This window comes from Vidua macroura, chromosome 11 (assembly GCF_024509145.1).
Source record: "Vidua macroura isolate BioBank_ID:100142 chromosome 11, ASM2450914v1, whole genome shotgun sequence".
Classification (NCBI taxonomy): domain Eukaryota; kingdom Metazoa; phylum Chordata; class Aves; order Passeriformes; family Viduidae; genus Vidua; species Vidua macroura.
This window is the reverse complement of record NC_071581.1, coordinates 10,138,179-10,160,476: the sequence shown is the minus strand read 5'-3', so window position 1 is coordinate 10,160,476 and position 22,298 is coordinate 10,138,179. Positions and strand designations below refer to the sequence as shown.

At 39.3% G+C, this 22,298-nt stretch overlaps 1 long non-coding RNA gene across 1 annotated transcript in view; it reads left to right on the top strand.

Moving 5' to 3' along the window:
- The first annotated feature begins 6,448 nt into the window (after positions 1–6,448).
- The window catches only part of LOC128812868 (uncharacterized), a 68,863-nt gene continuing 53,013 nt past the window's right edge, over positions 6,449–22,298 (top strand). The window contains exons 1-2 of the long non-coding RNA XR_008438858.1: positions 6,449–6,532; positions 8,181–8,245. This is a non-coding gene — a long non-coding RNA (uncharacterized LOC128812868). The remainder of the gene's footprint in view (positions 6,533–8,180; positions 8,246–22,298) is intronic.

Genomic DNA, 22,298 nt, shown 5'->3' with positions numbered 1-22,298 from the left:
AAAGGCAGGTAAGATGTTTGTCCTAGCAAACAGGAGTGCAATGCCCCTTCTCTTACTGAGGGGCTTAGCACCATAACAGAGCATAAAATACCAATTAAGTCCAGAGTCATCCCTGCCCTCCATTTTTCATTTCACAGAGTATTTCCAGTTTTTGTTTCATTACATCAAATTATACACGAACCTCATTTCCTTTCTGGAAACTGCCAGAAAAGTGCCTCTTCTTTTGTGCTGCGCTGCAAATATGTGCACAATGGTTTCCCTTGACTTCAAGGAGTCGAATGTTCACACATGTCAGGCACATTAGGATCAGAGTCCTTGGTAATCTGTATAACTTAGGTAATACTGGATAACTTGACTGTGCATCATTAGCTCAATGATGCACCAAGCTGTGGGAGAGCAAAAAACTTAAACAAGCTGACCCCCAAACCCTGAAATATTTTTGTGTGTGAGAGTAGTCTGAAGGGAGGAGGGAGGAAAAAAGAGTCAGCATATCTTTAGCTCTTTGTGGTTTGTTTTGGTTTGTTTGCCTGTTTTTTGTCCAAATGTTATTGAGAATAGAAACAAAAAAATAGAGAAGAACCACTAAGGAATCCAGAATACTCCCACGGTGTGTGAAACCCAACTGGAACAAACAAAGAAATAGGTGCTGGATATATACACATTCAATCTTTGCAGACACATGTAAGCACCAGAGCTGTAAATTGGGCCTGAAAAACCAACTTACTCTGCAGAGCTGTGCGTGGTTCCTTTTCTGAGACCTACCAGTTCATGCTATTCAGGCAGAGCTCCCCAGCTCAGCTCTGTGCTACTCTGCCCATAAGGGTGTTGAACAAATATTTTGTATCCAAGAGAGACTCATTAATGTCTTTCAAACCGGATGTAAGTTCCTCATTATTCTTCTGCATAGGTCTAGTAATGGGAGCCTCCTCTAGAGATGCCCTACACAGATGTCTTTAGGAAATGTTGATGGCATGAAGCAGGAATTGTTTTCACTGAAAGATTTATAACCTTATAACCTTTTCAAGCCTAGGCAGTGCAAGTAGGCTGAGAACCAGCAGCAAGGGGTTTCTGACTTCTGCACTGTACTCTAATACTGACTAACCCAGAGAAATAATTTTGGTCTAAATTTTTGCTGTTCTGGGTCCTCAGTATGAGGAATGAAATGTCAGGGGGTTTTCAAAGGTACTGAGTGTTTCTGACTGCTATTTGAAATGAAGGTTTAGAGTCCTTATTAAAAAAAAAAACCCAACCCCCTCCCCCCAAGCCCATGGATCTTAATTTAGGGCTCCCCAAATCAGAAGCCACTTTGAAAGACATGCAGAAGCACAGAACAGCCGATAGATTTCCATATCCTGCAGGGTTTTGGCATGAATCCCCTTCTTTGGTTCCAGGCAGAAAAATACAAAGAGATGTCTGTGAATAGGACCTCACTGGGTGTCCAACCCTCTGAGTGAAATTTCCTGTGCAGAGGATGGTCTCGGCCTACATTTTCTAGTTATTATATAGAATTTGTTTCCTGCTAAGCTAGAAAAAAAATGTATAAAAACATAAAACCTTCAGTGAATTCCCACCTTATAGAGCTACTTCAAGCTATACATGCAGAATATGTACTGGAGGAGTTGACATTGAATAGGATAGTTCAAGGGAGAGACCAAAGCTCAGCAGAGACATCCTTTAAAAATTATTTGTCTTGTCTGCAATATTTTGTAAGTTGATCCAAATCAGGTTTTTGAGTAATACCATTAAAGTCAACAACCAACACCCAGGATGAATCAAGCTCTTAAAGTGCCATTCAGGCTCCTTGAGAGACGCACATCCCAATGACTCCTTTAGCAGTCATTAAACCAATTATCATCCCAGTCTATTTCCAACAATTATCATCATAGACTTTTTGGGTTTAATCAGCTTTTTAATTGACCTGTGAATAAGACAGGAGATACAAAATTCTCCCCTGATACCTCAGGTGTAACTATTATACATTTAGCATTGCTGTGCACATGAAATAATTTACACCATAATACTGACCTGGGGCTGGGATATGAACAACAATATATTCATAAATTAAGGGTAAAAACAAATTAAAGGCAATAAGGGAGAAGAAGAGGAAGTAGTAATCTATAAACAGAATGTCACCATGCTTGGTGACATTGCCTCTGGGATTCCTTGGCCAGCAAATTTTGAGACTGGAAAAAGGATTTTTTTTTTTTTCTAAAACAGGATGCAAAGCACAGAATAAATTGTAAGTGATACAAAACTTTTGACCATCTCAAAAGTGCTACAATTATTGAATTGTGTTGTAGAAATGTCTTCAGACAATTGCTTAGGATTTTAAAAAGAAATCGGCCATTTAGGCATATGTCCCAACTAACTTTTAATATCACTTGCCTTAGCACAGCGCTGCAAAGTGGCCTGAATGCAGCAATTTGCGGGATTTGGCACTGTGAGCCCCGCAAGCACTTAGCAAAAGCAATTGTGTAGCTCTATTGAAAATCCCGCATATCATGCTGTGGGGAGCCAGCACTTTTTATCTGTCGGCACTGTTGGTGACAAATATTAAAATAAAAAGTATGACACTATAGGTGCTTCAAAATTCAAACTGCAAGTTTCCTACTGCGGGACTTCTAACCATGTAATAAAGTGCAGGGAAGAAAGCAGAGTTCAGACCCCATGCTGTAATAAAGGCAAGGAAATCTTAAGTGTTCAAATACATAATTCATTCTCTTCTGAGACTTTCTACCAGGTTTCTCCCAGTAAAGATTTTAATTTGTGCCTGGATGATACAATCTTTAATTTCTCTTTTACCTCCAGAGACAGCTGGGAGGGCGCTGGGGCAACCGTCCCCATTGTGGGGGACGAGAGCAAATGGTCAGGAGGGGTCAGAAGCTCCTCTGCAGCTGGGAGGGTGTGACAGCCCCGCAGGGCCAGCCCGGGCACAGGAGCAGGATCCCGCGGCTGCCACTTGCTGTGAAATGCCTGCAAAACAGTCACCGCAGTAGTCAATGAGCTTTGTTTGTTTCCCATAGAAATACTTTGCACCTTAAATAATACCTTCCTCCAAGGATTTCAAGGCACATAGCAAACACTGGCTGAGCTTCATCTTCTTGTGGGGAGGTAAGACCCTGTTCCCACCTCTTCTTTTGCTGTACTTTCTGCTGACTTGAAGACTCTACTGTCATTTTGTTACACAATTTTCAAAACCAGCATTTGAAACACATGACTTTGAATTTTTTTTGTTAGCTATGAATATCAGCCTTGAGCATTTATTTCTTTGTTGTATAAATATTTTTACCTCTATTTTAATAACATTTTTTGTAAGGAACAGTGCAATAATCACAAAGGAGAACAAACTACTGGGAAATTCAAGACATATTTGCATGTGGGAGTGGTACACATAAGCAACAAGTTACTGAGACGTTATTGGCCATATAAATGAGCAAATATATTCCTGCTGAAAGTTCAGTGAAATCACTGCATTTATATCAGGGATAAATTTGGCTCAATTGTGAGAAGAATGCATGCATCTCACTCTGCAGTGGTCATTTGACCTAAATGATATACATTGATCTGTGTTCCCCTCGGTGTTAGCATACCAAATTGACTGGATTACATATTCAGATATAAAGCTACAGGAATGTGCCTTTTGACCCATTTGCATTTTCTAATCCAGGCTCTTAAGTCTAGTTATTTTCTTTTTAAACCCTGGTCTTTTTTCATTCCTTCTCCAATACTTTCTTAGGGACTGGCATCCATCTCATCCCAAGCCTGATAGAGTGCTGGACAGTGAATGCTTTAGAGACTGTTGTCTTAGCTGGGGTTTGGTCTTTCCCAGGCTAGCTAGGGTAATTCAAGTGGCAGTGTTTGCAATCATGGGGTCTGTGCACTTTTGCTCCCTTTCCTAGGAGGAATCCCAGAAATCCTTTGCATGTTCAATCTTCAAATAGTTTTTATTTTAATTATTGTTTTTTTTACAAAATGGTTGGAAAAATTGTGCCCCTGTTGATGCTGCTGAGAAGGCTGCCATGGATGTTGGAGGAGCTTGGCCTGCAGATAGAGGCAGAGGACATCATGTTTCCATCTGGGTCTCCAGAAGCAGAGGATGGTGGATCAGGAGCACAGCAGGGCTATCCCACGGCAGAGCAGGGTGCTGCCAAAGCAGGCTCTGGGCCTCTCAGCAAACTTCCTCTGAGGTGCCAGCTGCTCCCAGGAAGCCCAGTTCCTGTGCCTAGACTTGCTCTTTCAAGAAAATTATATTTCATGCTGCTTTTTAACAGCTCTTCAGGCTAGGGAGAGTTAACTCTGATCCCTTTCTGCAAGACAGACTATTAATTACAAGAATGAGCCTGGTGCAGCTGGGTTGAAATGTGTTAAAACAAACAATTAAAAAAATTAAGCGCCCTCTGCCTACTTCAGTTTAGGGGAAAGGTCTCTCTAACTCTACCTGCTCAGAGGCTACATTGAGGCTCTTTGACTCTGCTCTGAGACTTGCTGACACTACTGATTCAACACTGTATCAAGACACTCCAACTGTGATCTGAGACCTGGAGCAGAGCAGGAGCATCTTGACACAGTGTCAAAACAGTAGTCAAGAGCGCATGGACGCAGCACTGAAAGGCTTTTGTCTCCCAAATGAAAAGGAGCTGGATTATTTTCATCTTTTTTCCTTTTTTTTTTTTTCCCATTTTTTTTTTTCTATTAATGGTAGCTTTCTCTTAAATAAAAATCCCCACAGTTTATTTGCAGGAAGAAAGCATGACATGTCCCCCTCCCCCCTGCCTTTTTGTTTGATAAAGCAAAGTGACAGACAATGCCTTCACTGTACAATGCACTTCACTAAAGCTTCACTTTACTTCTTTGGCTTTGGAGAAGTAAAAGGCTATATTTGAAAATTATTCCAATTTGGGAACCAAAAATGGTTAATCTTTTCATGAAACTGCACATCATTCATCTGTCTCTTTGCATTTTTGTGTTTGTTGTATATTTGGAATTGCATATTTGTACAGTAACATAGTTTTGATCTGACTTATAGTTTTGATCTGAATTATAGTTTTGGACACAGTGTTGCTCACCACCCTCCCCACAAAATTCAAGCTATAATACCTGTGAATTCAGTTTTGAGTGTTGACCAATATTCAGAAGAAATTAGTTCAATTGTCAGAATGTGACGATGCCTGCTGAGACAGGTTTCTTTTCTGCAGATGAGATGGTCTTAATGCTACATGGACATGGACAGTGACTTTATAACAGGTTAAATTCATTTATTTAAAAAATGAGAATGCAATTGAATTTATGTTTCCTTGCTGGGGTCACAGGTACCAAAGAATTAGCAAAACCATCTACTGCATGTTTTATAGATGACAGTGTTTTTGCTGAATGTTAAATGAAAACAATCCATTAAAATAAAAAATGAAAATTCTTTTTGTTTCCTTTTCCTCTTGGGCCTTCCCAAAAGGAGGTCGACACCGACCCAGTTTGAAAAATACTTGCCTAAGCCAATCACTGCCCAGCATGTATTCCCTTGAGCAACTTGAGTGGGCATGATGCCATCTGAACAGATGGGCATTACTGTAGGCAACCAAGAGACCATGCATGTGAATCAAGTATGGGTGTTTACAGCATCATTTCCCTGATGAGAATGTCAAAATGGCAGCCCAGTCCGAGCCTTTGGCTCAGTTCACTTGCATTTCACTAATTCAGCTCAAAAATGGACAACTTCATGAAATAAATTATTAACATTACGTTGGGTGGTCCTGATTTTACTTCATTGAATTGGGCAGAGCAGGTGGGTAATGGAATTGCTGAAAATACCATGCCTGGCCCCTGTCTTATAGCAGGGCAGGTTTGTTCTTTTGAGAAATGAGGGCAAAGAAGCCCCCATGTCTGTGCCAAGTATAACATAACAAACAGGCCAACACAACAGTACTACAGATGTACTTCAAACTGAAGGGAAGAAACATTTTTACATTTGTTCTAAGGAGGCATCTTATTTCAATCAAAGTTAAAACAGTATAAAAGGGGACTTACATGCATGATGTATTTGAATAATATCCCAGGGCAAGGTCAGCTCCTTAAAGGTGCACATATTGAATTAGGATTTCACTGCTGTCCTAAAGAGAGATGCACATAAATGGTGCAACATTTCTGAGCCCAGCAGTCATTGTAACTCCTGTATCTGTTGAATGAAGAGACTTCTACTGAATTATCATTGGAAGTTCTCTACCATCTGTTAAAAAGAGAACTTCAAGAACAGAAAATAAAGATTGGAATTTGAATATTAATACCTTTATCTACTTGAACAGAAAACGCTCTAAGATATATATTCTGGAAACTTGATATAAAGTGTATATCTGAAATGCTGTAGTTATTTTGCTTTTCTTTTGAGGATCTCATGTATTTTCTTGCAGCTTCTGTGTGCTTGTGCAATGCTAACTGAACCCTTCATTTTCAGATGTGGTAATCTACATAACATTTTGCTTTCCTAAGTGGCTAGCCAGCCTGAACTTGAAGAATTGGCATGCTGAACCATCAGTATCAGGTATAAAATACTTGAATACGTATTTCTTTCAGGAATAATGCAGTATCTTACAGATAATAGCTAAAATACCTGGTGTTTTACAGTTCTTTCTGGTTTTGTTTGGGGTTAGTTTTGTTTTATTTAAATAATCTAATTTCTTAATCTTCAAAGAAGTACCTGGTGAGTTTTACATCTAATTCTATGCTTTAGTTGGGGAATTCAGGAAAAAAAGAAGCAGATTTTCAAAACCATATTAGGATGGCAATGCAAATAAAAATAACACATTTCTAACACTTGATTGGAACAAAGAGTATCTGAAATGTGTCATTTTCTGTATGCATATTATTTAATTGTTTTCCTCTCTCATTTCAAACTATCAAAATCAACGTTTTCATTTGTCTTCTACACTGTGCTGTGATGGCTCCGCCTTCTGCCATTAGACTTGCTAAAATGCTCTGATACCTTCTTTTTCATTTTCTAGGGAGCGTAATGTTTATTTTCTTGCTCAATGTCATGGTAACAGAAAGATTTCCTTTATATTATAGCTAAGTTTATGCTTTAAATACAAGCAGGGCAGGTTGGAGAGTGCAGTATATCCCATGTGGAAAGGCAGCACTTGCTTTCTGGGTGCCAGCACATACTCCCAGCTGTTGCTGTTGCTGTGGGGTCACAGATGCAGCTCACACTGAATCAGTTAAAAATGTAGCAGCTATGCTTGGGGACACAAGCTCAAATTTTCAGGGCCTGATTATTCTGTTAGTTTCATATGTACAATTCCCACAGAAGTCAGCAGAAGCACTACATGCAAACCTGACAGGCTAATTTGGAGCCCAGAACTGCAAAGAATGTAATCATACATTTGATTTCTGTGGGTTCTTGGGGTGTAATTCTCACCCATCTCCATGATATTAGGATTTTCCACAGCTTTTGAAGAATTCGATGAAGAAAAAAATATTAGGTTACTTGTAATATTTTATTTTCAATAATCAGGGGAAGGAAAAGAAATCTGAAGTAAATGAGTTCATATTGGACCAGCCCAGAGTGAAAAATGTGTTCTACAGTGCTCTGAAAACTGAGCTAAGAGTAATACAACGTATGGCACATTATGAGCAGGGAAGGGCCCCGAGGGATGAAGGCAAACTAATCAAAGGAATAGCTAATGGCCTAGAAGGAGAATGGGGAACAACCTGCTTCTTAGAGAGCCCCCTCAGCTCAGAGGGCTGGTGTGCAGACTGCTGGGACCCCAGCCTAAGGTCTCAATGATTTTATCCAAAACAAGTCAAATTCAAGACAATTTTTTAATGTCTATATATTTTATTCTTTTATCAGACATTTCTTTTGCACAGAGGACAGAGACAAGTATTGGGGCTGAACCACCACTGCCACATCTGCACAGGCTTCTATAACATTACTTATGCTTGTACTCCCACAGCACACCAGGGGTAATGCTGCTGGTCTGTTCTGCCTGCTCACTGATCAGCATCTCAGGGCAAATAAAATTGTCAAGTAAAATGGATTTAGCTCTGGATCATTAAAAGATGATCTGAAAAGGTGACCAGTTAGGTCTAAGCAAGCTGTCACTTGTTTCAATAAGCAAATGGAGACCAAAGACATCTTTAATATGATGTTCCCAGTGTCAGTATTAACTCTCTTTCTCATCTGTTTTCAGATTAATGGGACCGAGAAATCCAAGAAAGAAAGTGGAGGCTGGAGTGATGCTGATTGCACTGGAAGGTATGGCAGTTGGTGAACTAATGGAGAACAGAATTACAGACATCCATAGGAATTGAAGGAGCCTTACAATAACAAGGCAAGGCAGGCAGTGCAGTCTGCACAATGGAGAACATGGAGGTTCACTGTGCCCTCTTTCTTGAAGTCTACAGCTTTGGGAAAAGTTCAAAATACAGTCCTAGGAATCCCAAAGTTTGTTGGCATCCCCAAGTACACTAAGTAATATTTGCAGAAGATGAAAAGTGCTCTTTGCATTAGGAGCTATTAATGAAAATAATAGCTTTCAGTTTTCAAACGCTTTGTATCATTTTCTTGTGGTGACAGCAGAGGACTATGCCACTGACATAAAGTAGGAGTTTTCAGCCTGTAACACTGAAAAAAAGTTAGTGCAAGGCCAAGCATATTTAAGGCTTGTGAGTAAAAAGTTAAGTGTAAGATGGACACAGTACTTGATGGCCCCAAGGATGAGGGGTAAAGGTAAAGTACTTAAAGTTTATATTGGTTTACCTGGGTGTGAATTAAGGGAATTAGTGCCTGGAGCCACATCCTACTCACTGGATGCTGGGGGATGGCCAGAATGGTGGGCCATCAGGTTGGGAATTCCAGGTTAGGATCAAGAGACAGCTTTGTCTGGAAATTTGCTTGAGGAGACCACACTCATTTCACCTCTATGTTGCAGTTGCTCTGTATATTAAGGACCAAGAAATAGTTTTAATATTAAAAAAATGCAGCTTCTATTTTCACCTTCGAACAGTTGTTATGTAGAAAAGCACCTTACAAGATGAAGTTCTGGCATCAAATACTCCAATATTAGAGTAGAGGCTGTAAATGTCAACTGTATGAAAGAGAAAAATGGTTCTCTGAGAATTCAGGACAGCACAAATGCAGAGGAGTTTGAAAGATGGTGGTGGGGGTACTTGGCTTAGGAGAGGCATAAACCAGGAGTGGAAAAGGTTGGAAAGAGAGCAATAAGGGATAGCTTGGTAGAGCCACAGGTAGGGTGGATGGGGGAGTGAGATTGCTGAACCTGGATGCAGGAATGATCTGAATTAGTTGGCTATGTTCCTATAGTTTGTGCAGGACAGTTCTAAGGCCTATTTTGCAAAATTTTAAATGTTGAATGAAATCAGGAAGGTGAGCAGGGCAGAGAAGTATGAATTGTTAGGGAAAGCAGTAAATAAAGCACAGCAGAAAAGGAAAGCTTATGGATGGAGAATATGTTGTCTGATTTTTAGGCCAGTGAGCTGAAAGCAATGGTGGAATATCCAGAAAAAAGAGTCAGAAAGTGTCAGAGATACAGAGGTAGATAGGGAGAGGTGAGATGAGGAATCAATAAAATAAATCTTCTGTATAGTCTTGAGAAAGGTTAGGTTGCCTTAATAACTAGTGTGGATGAAGGACAAAATACAGAAAAACATGAGTGCTGCTGACTTGTACTGGGAGAAAAAAAGCTGAAGGTTACCAGAGAAAAAATGGGGATCTGTCAGAATGAGAATAAGAGATTTGCTTTGGACAGAAGGAAGGATTTATGTTATGAAGACTGATTAAGGAAAACAAACCTGGTGTGAAGAACTCTTGATATGGCCAAGATGTGATCTTGTGAGAAGAGTTTGTAGAAGCTTTCTTAGGGGACGGACAATGTTTACTATGTGGAACAATTAGCCACAAATTAACTTTCCTGGTACTTTGGCAGTTAAGTATTGAAAGCAGGTCCTGGTGTGCCTATGTATATGTGTACATATGTTTATCTATAAATATATATATTCATGCTGAGGCTGTCCCTGAGCCCAGGGTGGTTCCATGTGAACCCCACTGCCCCAAAGTAGCAAGGAGGCAAGGGGCTTGTCCTCTGCATGGGTTTTGTACTGCAGCTATTTGGGCTCATCCAGAGATTTTAGGTTCCTGTAGGAAGCTTATTCCTACAGGGAGTAATAAATGCAGCAGATGTTTGCAGTGACACAAAACAGCCTTTCCAAAGAGGCTGCATTTTTTCAACCCAAACATGTTCCTGTGTGAGAATGGCAATGCAGACAGACTGAGGATGTGCAGGCTTGTAGTGTGAATTTCTAATGTACATATAGATTCTTTTTCTGTGAGGAACAACTAGGTCTTATAGCTGTGTCTCTTGCATGCTGGTCCTGCCTTTTGCAGAGCTGTGGGTGGCTTATACTTTATCACTGGTCTTTCTCTGCATCTCTGAGGTAATTCTGGACAGGTGATTCTGCACAGGTAATTCTGTTCATCTCTGGACCAGCCTTGAAGGCACTTAACATGCTTCTACATGGCTCCTACTTCCATATTATAGGGCAAAGATGAGTTTTCTCACTTCATGTGACAACAGTGATAAGAACACTTGGTCTAGGTTGTACATTCTGTTCATAAGACAGCATAGAAATTCTCCACAGTTGTAAATAATTGTTTGTCCTTTTTAAACTAGGGAATAAAAGCAAGCCTCAGTAGCCAGTGCCAGGTAATTCATGCAGCACACATAAGTGTGTTTGCTTCAGAGTAGAAATTGGACAGAGGTAGATAAATAAATACAAACTAAAAGCACTCTTTTTGAATTTGTTTTTTAGATGTCATGTCACTGATAGTTTTTATTTTATGCTGCTATTAACTACACGCTGTAAAATGAAACCAGGATTTGGAAACTGTGAATTGTTACTCAAGAAAATGAGTGAGGAAAGAAGTTTCAGTGGGAGACTGCAAGTGTGTTAATACTACACTTATCTGTGACTCATGGTGCAGATCCTTGCATTACAGGCAGGTATTTTTGGACAGAGATTTGCACCTGTATTTCAGAGTAATTCCTTATTTCACCTTGCTTGGAGTAACTGCTGACTCCTGGTGAAAAGGGCTGCACTGCTTGTTTCTGCTACCACTCGGCTTGTTTGCCTTGCCTGTCCCTTTGCATAAACTCTAGTGATGGTGTGGCAGCAGAAAGGAGAAAGATTGGTTCAGCAAGCTGGTCTGATGGAAAGCTGTTCTCCTCAGAATTAAACAGAAATAGAGTCTTCTGTCATGCAGGGGAACTGAACTGAGTCATACGGTGATTGTGTGGTGTCCACATCCCATATGAGGGAGGGGCTGGAAATCTGCTGCTGCTTGGAAAATGTGGGAGTAGAACCATCCCTTGTAGCCTGAAGTTACACTGGGTTGATTAAAGCAGGGAGTATTTTGTCAGTCTTGAGGCAGCTGAACATATAAGACAGGTCAGTATGAACTCATCCACATTTGGTGGTGCACACACAGCTCTTGGTGTCTGCATTAGGGACTTTGTAGAAATGAGTTTTATAAAAATAAGTCTGAGGTGGAATTAGCTTTTGGTTAGTGTGTTATTGCATATAAAAAGAAAACCAAGATTTGGTAAATTATATGAAAAACCAACAATCCAATGGGTGATTAGCTTGCTTTTTTAAAAAATGCACTAATGCACTACACCTGTTGCTAAACAGCTGTTATAAAACTCTCCTACATGTCTATCAAGGTGAACTCTTCACCAGTTTAGGACTGGGTGAGAAGGGGAGCTGTTTCTCACTCAGCTTGTATGCATGCCAGAATCCAGACCTTCAGCTGCTTTTCCCTGCTCCCTTCCTAACATCCATTGTCTCATACACAAAGTGTTACAGCTATGGGCTTTAGCAGCACAGACCTGTAGCTATCACCAGCATCTGGTTTTTAAATCCTTTTCTGTATGCTCATATGTTTGTCATTTAAGTTACTTATTTTTAAATTACAACAGAGTCAATATTTCACATTATTTGGGGGTATAAGCATCATGAATCAGGAGAGGCCTGATACAAGAACCTTGCTCACACTGAGGATTCCTTTCTGATAATGGACAGTTTATGAAGCTCCCTGTAACAGCAAGGGTAGGGGGATTGCTCCACTTTGAGGCTTTTGAGTTCTATCAAAAGAACTCCTTTGTGGTTACTGCTTAAATCCTGTAAACACTTGTTGCTCAAAAGTGGCCCTCCTTCTGTCTTGAGTCTTTTGATATTTTCCCCTTCTTGTAGGGATACACTAACAATGCTTTTGTTATGTACGAGGAGGTAACATTTCTCAATAAAACCAGCTGTGTGTACTCCTTAGATTGCTAATCCTCTCATTCAAATGCTCAAGACTCATCTAATGGGCTTCATATTACAGCTGTTCCCTTAAACCTTTTATTTTTTAAAAGTGGTCCTGGTTATTTTCATACTTTAATATAGTTCTGTTTAATTTTTGTGATTCATTTTGGTTTGTGAGAAATGCTTGCATTTTTCTGCTTTGCTGCAAATGCTAATTTCTCTGAAGCAAAAGCATGTCCTTTTCCCCATTTAACTGTGGGACTTCCTCACCCTGTGTTGATCAGCCCTTCTTTCTCTCCAAAGCTGGGATCTCCACAGTAAGATCTGAACATGGGCAGTTTTGGAGTTGGATTTTTTTGTCTGTTTGTTTTGTGATGGGTTTGTTTCTTTGTGGATTTAGGGGAGGGAGTTTGGTTGGTTTGTTTTTAGTTTTTGCCCAATATTCGTTAAATGTCTGGGATTCTTTGGTGCTGAAAAGTGTAGTGAAATATGATGAAATACAGTGTATCTGTTATTCTAATGTAGGTTTTACTGCTGTTTAAATTCTGAGTAGCTATATGACTTTTGCTGACATACTGTACTCTCTGTGAAGAAAATCAAGAGTGTTTGAAGAGCAGAAGACAAGCTGAAAGCATGACGCTTCCCCATTAAAATAATTTTATATGTGGAGAGTGAACTAAATATTGCTTGCCTTTTCCTTGTGACAGCCCTAACTCCTTTTTAAAATAAGTTTTTTATTAATTTCATTTGGAACTTGTGGCATAACTGTTTCATGGACATTCTTAATGGTACTTTGATTCTTTCTTGTACAGTATTATAACTATATTTTTTTTTTCTAACTCTGTATTGCCTGTTTGCCCTTCAGGCTACACAGATTACAAAATGAGGTTTCTCTGCGTCTGGCCACTGATCTACAGTCTCTTTTCTGTCCTCTAATCTGCTGTTCTTTAGTACTTTGATTCCTTATGTTCTTGGGTGGCCTTTCTTATCCCTCTCTTTTGGATTTAGTGTTTTCTCTAGTTTTTCTGAGGCTGCTTTCTCAATGTTCATTGTCTGTTTGGCATCAGCATGATCTGTAGCTTCGCTCTTTCTTCCTTTCATCCTTCACAAGATCTCTGCTGCATATGGTGGACCACCTTTCTTTTAAACTGCTTTAGCAAAAGCTCTTTCAAAAACTTAAGCAATCTCCAATCTACCTTCTTGCCCATTCTTATCCTTACTGTTCCCTTCCCACTATGCTCCTAGTTTGAGATCTGTCAACTCTGCATGACTAAATCAGTGTAAATAGGCTTGGCAAACAGTTTTGGGTTCTTATATGTTGGCTCTCCCTGAGTCCTCAGATTTTTTTCCCTCCCTCTCTCTGCTAGAAAACCTGCTCTTTTCTCTCTCTCGGCACCATCTCTTGAGCACTGTGTCTTTCTCTCCTTTTTCTGTCTTTGTCTGTTGTCTCCAGGGCCTCCACTGTCACATCATACAGTTCTTCCATCATATCTGGCATTTCTGACCTGATCTTCCTCTCTAGCTTGCTGGCATTTTCTCATTAGTTACAGGCGTCCCCTGATTCTGTCAGACTTTTTTTTTTAAAGTTATTTCCTACAGCTTTTCTAATTTTTTTTTTCCCTGACTTTTAAAAATGTCCTCTAACAACTAAAGCAAACTGGAGGGGGTTTGTGTTATCTTGCTTGCTTTCTTCCTTTTTTATTTTGCATATTGACTTGCTGGAGCCATTCTGAAAAACCTTCAGACCATCCCATTTGTAGTGCATAACACCAGTGCCATCTGGATATCTACAACTACTGAGGAAGGCTGAGGTAGCATGTGATTTGAGAGTTAACATAAAACTATCTACTGACCATCCTCATGTAATTTTTAGGGCTTTTAATATGGATGGCTGTATGTTTGCTTCACTGTTTATGTTGTCAGCGTGGTGCCTTGAGCTTCCAGTTGCACAGCTTTAGCAGTCTCCACTTACTGACATTCTCTTTCCTAGGACCAAGTTTCCCAGGAGATTTTCCTCATGTGGCACAATCTTCTGTAAACTAGAGCACTGAAATCTCTTAGCAAAATTAGTCCATCAGGCTTTAGTACTGGGTGACCTCACTGTGAAACAGTCACTAAAATACATTTATGTGTCCAGATTGTCTAGGTAATTCCATTAGTATCATTCTCATGGTAGCTGAGCAGGTAGATTGTCTTATTATCGCAGTGCCTGAATTAAATTCAGGCTAATTTAGTAGATGGTAAACTCTGCTACTGCTACGGGTTCCATGTTATTCTTCACTTCCGTAAACTTCTCTCTGTTTTTAATGTGAACTTTTAAAAGAGAAACGCAATTGACTTTCTCCTTGTTAACAGCTTCATTTTTAAAGTAATACACACAAAATAAATATAAATGTAGGCAATGTATTTGGTGTATTGTCATAAAAGTAGGAGAGCTTTCTTTTTATTTGTCAAAAAACATATTTGAATTAATATTTCACTCTTTTGATGATGCCACCTTTATTGGGACAGTTAAGATTGACAAGGATGGGTGTAGTATAAACTCCTGTATAGTGAGACTGAGCAATTAATCATTTTTCATTACAGAAAAGAAAAGCAGCCAATCTTTGAATTGCTTTATCAAATTTTCTTTTGAAATAGGCAAAACTTGTGTTGCCTGAAAGTGGACTTTAAAAAACTATAAACAGTATTTTGTATTTTAAAATAGGCAAAAGGACAACCTTGGATGGGGAGATTTGGATAATTATAGCACTTTTGACTTTTGCTTTCTTTTAAATTTGAGCTGTTGACTGCATCAAGGTGAAAGGGGAGGAAGGTTCCATTGCCAGTCTTGCCCCAAGGGTGCTTCATGACTGTGGATTTCTTTGCCTTCTTCCAGTTTCCCTCATGTCAGGTAAACAGAACAAGTCCAGAAACTTAGTTTCTAATTTTTCTGTGAAACAAATTTTACTAGTTGCCACTGTGTTTTGCTTTTGTTGGTTACATTGCCTTCAGAACTGCCTTTATCCTTTCATACAAAGCAACAATTTGATGTATGCTGAAGTAAAGTGCTACTTTTGTGAATCTCATTTATTCCTTCTCAAGTTTTTAATAATTTTTTTTAATGCTGGAGCTCCCTGACAGAAAGATTTCACGATGTTACCAGGAACTAGTCACATCCTCTCCACTTGCCCAGAAAACCCTCTGGTCTTAGAAAAAGCTGTAGGAGGTAGACTATTTCCAGTAAAATTGTTGAAATTTAGCAGTTGTGTATTGTGGAATGCAGGATCCTAGAATGGTAACTTTAATTTACAAGCTTGGCTACTGAGTTTTTGTAACAATATTTGCTTTAAAGGGTAAAAAAGCCCCAAACACATGAGTCTGGGGAAACAAGAAGGTTGCTTTATCAAATCATAAAGATCGGCCTACCTTCCTGAGCAGCAGAATTGTTCAGCACATCTGCAGGAACTGAGGGAGGCAAAGATTTTGAATCCCTGTGGTCAGGCTGCCTGTGCCTTAGGTTCCTTCTCCCAAGACATCAGAGTGCTCCCAGTGGATGTCCCTACTTGAAGAAGGGCTGGGTTGCAGTGCATATTCTGCTGCTTTATACACCAGGTAAATTATCTTGTGAAATCTGACACATTGTATTGGTTACTAACTTCTTCAAGGGGAGATTTCTTGACCCTGTTGAGAAGAGAAAGCTTTTACATGCTGTGCTGGCAAGTGAGTATGAGGAGAAAACAAGACAATCTCCTTTTCTTTTGTAAGGAGAGAGTATATTCATAGCTGATGGTTTGTTCACTAATTGCATGTGTTATTTTCTCAGAAGTTGTTGTCTAAAGCAGGAATACTCTTTGCTTTCACAAGTAGGACAGTTTTTTAATATTAAAATAATTTTATTAATTTACCAAAAGAAATAAAAAGAGGAAATAAATGGTTTAGCTGTCTATTGTCACATGCAAAATCCTCAATTTGTTAAAAAGACCATGTAGAGAGGAAGCACTTTGTTTTAATCTCTCTGAGTTCTGTTAAGCAGCAAAGAACCACTACTTTTGTGGTGCAGAAGTCCACAGATCTGGCTCTGTGGTGAGTATCTCCTGTGGAGATCTTGCTCAAGGTTGGAAAAGTTCATACAATGAATCAGTAGGACCCAATTATTAGCTCTTTTTCCCCCACCATCCCAATGTGTGTGTGTGCACGTGCTCACCACAGCAGCCACAGCCACCAGTTATACACACAATCCTGGCTGAGACACGTGCTGAAGCTTTTTAATGTAGAGAGCTCTGTTACTTGTGGGGATTATCGTTTACACTTAAAATATCATCAGCTTTCACTGTAATGTAGAACACACAGCTGCCACTGTATTTTCGAACAAGGTATTTTCAGCAGTAACTTTTGGTATTCAAACATTCATGAGACCCCCCAAATGAATAAACCCCTTTTTCCCCAGGCTAAACACATAGGATACAGGCATAGCTATAGCCTAATTCCTTCTCTATTTCATCCAATCGTTTGACAGTACAGGCTCAAGTATTTCTATAAATTGATTTCTGGACCATACCAGATACCTTTTTGGAGGGGCCCTGCAAGGAAGAGGCATATGAGCTTTGTGAAGTACCCTTCCAGCAGCCAGCACTCTCCTGCTCGTCCCCTTGTTTGTAAATCTGACAGCAGGACCTCGCCCTACATGTACAATGTCGGCTAATCTGGAATTCTGTAATCCTTGGAGTTCAACTGTCTTTAGAGTTTTGAGTGTGGATGGTTGGTTTTTTGTTTTGTTTTGGGAGAGGGGTGTGTGTGTAGTTATCCCAAGAAAATAATTTAGAAACTACTATGCACCTTGGTGGCAAGCAATGCTTCTTTTTTCTTTAACAGCTCTCAGAAAAACTGCCGGAAGTTCAGCAATGTTACTGTTACTAAAATCTGTGTGGTTTGGTGCACAGGATGGTGCTCTCAATCAGTGCTTGTACTGTTGTTTATAATTCAGAAGATCACAGATGAGAATGCTTTGTGTTTATGGTAATGGACTATGATTTGGGGCATTTGGCTTCTTTCTGTTGTGTTCTTTCAACAAGAACTTAAATGAGAGAGTTCACCTATCTTTCTCAAGTTTTTAACAAGCACTTGCAGTAGTTTTGGGTATGAACAAGAATGAACAAGACTTAGATATGAACAGCTTTAAGTCTTCTCTGATTCTATCTACATAACTCGACTTTTTGGTGCATTGTCTTGCTTTAGCTTTGAGGGGTTTTTTTGTTTGTTTGTTTGTGTTTTTATATTTTTTGGTTTTTTTGTTTTGTTTTGGTTTTTTTTTGCTGGGTGATGGGAAATATCAGTCCTCCTTTGAGAATGGCAGGAAAGATGTTTTGAACAATTATTGGAATTAAAGTGATTTAGCAGACACCTTAATTGCAAAATACTTAAATTTGACATTGCACTTCCCTAAGCATTATAACCATTCTGCGATGTAGTGCAGGTGTATGTGCCTCATTAAATGACTTCTGTACAATATGGAGTGATGTGCAGGTCACTGCACACTGCTGAAGCGTGTGTTACAGCCTGTTATAAGGGTGCAGTGCCAGCGGATCTTGAGCTCTTCATTGTACTGATAATTCCAACATTTGCTGAAGAATTTTGTAGGCTTGCTGCTTTGGACGTTCTTGATTATTATTCAAAGGCTCTTTAAATAAATACAGAAATGCACAGTTGATTTTGAGTCTCTGCGCCCTGTTTGTGGTGCTGTGTTTAAAGCAAGGCAGCAGAACTTGGGAGCTTTGCTGGGTCTCCAGCAGTGGAGGTGCCTCATCCTTTGGGAGCTGGGCAGCAAAGCTGTGACTGCCTTGGTCAGTGGCTGTACTTCAGTGGTGTGGGGCAGTGGTGGCTCAGTTGTCCATGGGAAGGTTTGGTTGCTGCTTCAGAGGAAGGGGGTTTGCTTGGGTCTGAACTGAGCTCCATGATTGAAATTACTTGTCACCTAAGGAAAGTCTGAGGAATCATGCTGCACTGTAGCATGGTGACAACCAAAGAGACTCCTTGAGACATTTTATCAAGTAATATAGCAGGTAGCATGCTCTCCTTGTTTGTGTAGGGGAATGTAGGTGTGGAAGAGCTAAGCACCATTTCCACAGGCCTTGTTCTTCCCTTATTCATCATTATCAGCAGCAGTGAATGGCAGCTAGTGGAAATTAAAGCAGAGTTCAGGTTGCTGTCCTGTATGGTGAGTGCAGAGGCCTCTGCCCAGTACTCTTGAAGTTCAGCTTTGCTCTTCATCACATCCCAAGTAACTGGGCTTAGAGCTCAGAGCTGTGTTTCACATTTAAGATAATCTATTTGCATTCTGCAGCTCACTAACCAAAGTGATAAACATTAGCACCTATACTGAAGTGTGATGGTTCTAATGCAAAGATCAAGGGAGAGCATTTGAAGTTAAACACAAGTTGTTTTTTATTGTATGAAACTAGTTTTTATTGTGAAGTTTTCTTAGTTTCTTTAACTTCTTTCAGTGTTTTTCAATAAAATTGCAAAGCTGAGTTCGTTCAGGTCCTGCAGTGTCTCTTAAGTTGGTTAGACAGAAAGTAGATATAAATATGTCCTGTTTATTTTTTTATGTAATAGAGGATATACAATATTATTTTCAGGCTTATCTTTCTCAAATTTCACAAAAGGACTTGAAGTTGTACTAATTTTAAAGGACGTACTATGGGAGATGAATTTTCAACTTAGAAGAAGATAGTTTTTGCTGTGATTCCTTTGATAATTCTTAATAATGGAGTAACATATAAAAGGTTTCTACTAAATGAACAAACCTTCCTTAAAGTTCCAAAACATTTCTTCAGAAGAACATTTACTAACTCTTACATAAACTCTAAAATTTTTATTCTTTATGCTGGGTGTCTGCTTTGAGCTCAACTTTGTTTTTGATCTTTTACCTTTCTTCGTCCTCTTTGCTTAAGATTTTACACTGTGTTTTTTATCTATACTTCTAGTATTCTATGATCTCTGATTGTTTTATGTTTTCAGGACTCTAGAAGTTTTAGAATATTTCTTTAACTTCAGCTTTATTCTCACTGCTGTCTGTCCATACACTTTTTTCTTAGTTTTAAAGAATTACATATTTCAAGGTAGAACCTTCTTTACAGCATTTTCTTCTTGTTAATTAGTAAAAAGAAATTTGTGAAGTATTTCTGTCCTCAGCATTTCAGATCATGACTATGTGACAAGGTAAAGAACAAAGTCCAAATTAAAAAAAAAAAACAACAAACCCAAATAATATCATCCTCTATAAATCCAGCCGCCTAAAATGAAAACTAATTTTCTGAGAAGAACCTTGAATTTTTAAATATTTTTCATTTATCTTTCAGGAAAAAAAACCCAAACTAACATTTAACTTGACTCTACCATTTTGAACTAAGCAGGTAGAGGTCAAAGGAGTTTTGGAGGAGATAGATGTGGTACCAGATTTGAGGTGTCGTGGTTTTGACTCCTATGTTCCTTTTCCTTGTGCTGTCTGAACCTCCTTTAGGCTATCTCCGAGAGCACTGGCTGTTGGAATTCTTGGCTCTTGTGTGGAATGGCAAGAAAGCCTGCTGGGCTAAGGTGGCTGAAGTCTCTTTATGCTTTAAGAGAATGGAATAATGCAGCTGTGTGAGCCCATACACAGCGTGTCCTTCATCCATGACAGAAGCAGCTGAGCCTCAGCTATAAAGTAAATAACCTTGATGTTTGGTGCCTAATTGGTGTGCAAAGTAGACAGGGCAGGTTTTATAGAGCTGGCTTGCTTAAGTGATGGTTTAAAACCTCTGGGATTTACCTAGTAGTAAGCATGCCTAGAAATGCAGAAGTAATTATTTATATTTTTCCTCAACTAATGAAGCAGCAGGCTGATTTTCTCTATTAAAGGTTTGCACTTAATACTAGCCAGAAATGAAAGTTTGACAACTTTTCTGTTACAGAAGAGTGTAAGTTTGTTAACATTTGGGAGCTACACTAATAAGTGCTGCTGACTATTGCTTATGTTTGTTTTCTAGAAATCGGAAGCTCCTCCTGGGGATAGTTTCAGGAAATGTCAAGTACCAAGTTTCTGTTCAAACAACTGCTCTGTAGTGTTCAAAGTGATGTAGGTAGTATGGTCAAGACAAATCTTTTGTTCTTTGGTTTATGTGTGCAAGAGCTTTCTGTAGCTTGATGGGCACTCTGCATGTGTTCTTTACTCTTCAGAAATCTGTTTTGCACCAATATTGTAGCTTCATACCCAGATAATTCTCTGCAAAGCAGGAAGCTCTTACTTTGCATGCCTCACCTGAGGAATGTAATGGGCTGTTGCCATGTGGGCTGCTGCTGAAGATTCCAGGTTTTGTTTCAGGCTGACATGGCCAGCACTGGGCTTTCTGCTGACAGTGTCAACATGTGCCCAAATATTGACTTTCTAGCTAGAGAGAGGTGCTGGACCCCCAAGTTAAAACACTAGTTATACACTCATAGTTACACTTTAAATTGAACCTGGAAATAATCACCAATACAGCCTGAGATATGGTACAAATGTTTTCTGTATGCAGCATTAAGTTTTAAATTAATATCTTTCATAAAGGAGATGATGCTTGGAAGAATTCCTGTTCAATTCCTGTTAATTTTCTATTTTACTTTTTAAAAATACAGATTAAGTTAATGGGTTTCAGATAGAGAAAATACAGGGCTTGAAGAAGGCTTTTTGGTTTGCTTTTATTTACTTATTTATTAATAAAAGGAACCTAGTCCAACACCCTGTTGAGTCTACTTAGATCTAGGTGGCACTGAACTTCTGTCAGCTTCAACCTTAGAAGAGGACATTGAGCCAAACAGAAATTATTCTATGTACAAAGAGAAATTTTGTCTTGGCACAGATTCTATAATCTGTATGCCTTTTACATACTTCTGAACATACAGTGTCATTCAAGGGATTCAGAAGACACTGACACAGAGCAGTTCACTTAACAGGACATATAAATCCTGAAAATGGATGCTCACCGGTACTTCCTGCAAAAATAAATTAGAAATAGAGATAATGCAGCTCTATCTGAATGCCACTCTAGAAGCCTTTTAGAAGCTGTCCAGAGTTGGGTGCAAATGCTGTTTATTTTTCTCTAGTTTCAGATGTATCAAATATTTTATCGTAAAACCTTGCTGAGCTATAAAATTATTTTAACTAGTCTATGAAATACAAGTGAAAATCTTAGCAAACTCTCTCCATCCCTTCCAGCTCACCCACACTGACCAATCTGGCATTACTCCAAGAGCAGCTACAATTCATAAACTTTAAGAAGCATTAAACACATTGATCACGTTAACCAAGAGAATAAAAGTTGCTGCCTTCTACCATTAGGTTCAGAAACAGCAATCAGTAGGGTTCTTTGGGACTATCATTTTGTAGTAGTGGAGAAATTTAATTTCAGGCATAATTTTATAACCTCTGCACAACTGTTCTACAATTTTCCATATGCTTTGTTTGAATGCCACCCATCAGAAGCTGTCCAAGGCGAGGATGTCTGTCCTTTGCCTTTGACTTTTTCTTTTCATTCCTCTGCTCAATATACTTGTAGTAGCTGTTACTCAGGGTACATCCACCGTAGCATGGAGCAGAGTTCCTCCCATGAAGCTTCAGCTTTCATGAGTCAGGAAAACACAGCTGAAATGACTCGATTAAAAACTTCTTTGTCACCAGGGAGCCCTGCTGACCAGTGCTATGTTTTTGTTTAAGGGAAGCTCTGCCTCGATGTCTGATGGGAGGACGTGGTTGGGAATACAAACTCACGTCGCTCCTACACAGGGACGAGGGCCTGACTCTGTTGGTTACTCTTGTGCTGTTACATCAAGAGTAGGATAAGGAAGGGTGGCCACAGCTAATGGCAACAACACTTTCACCTGGTTTCATCATTTATTAAAGACATAAGAACATATATACATATATATATATAAAGGGTTACAACTTCAGCCCAAAGGGCCTGCCTATTCCAGGAGTTAGTGTGCAGCAG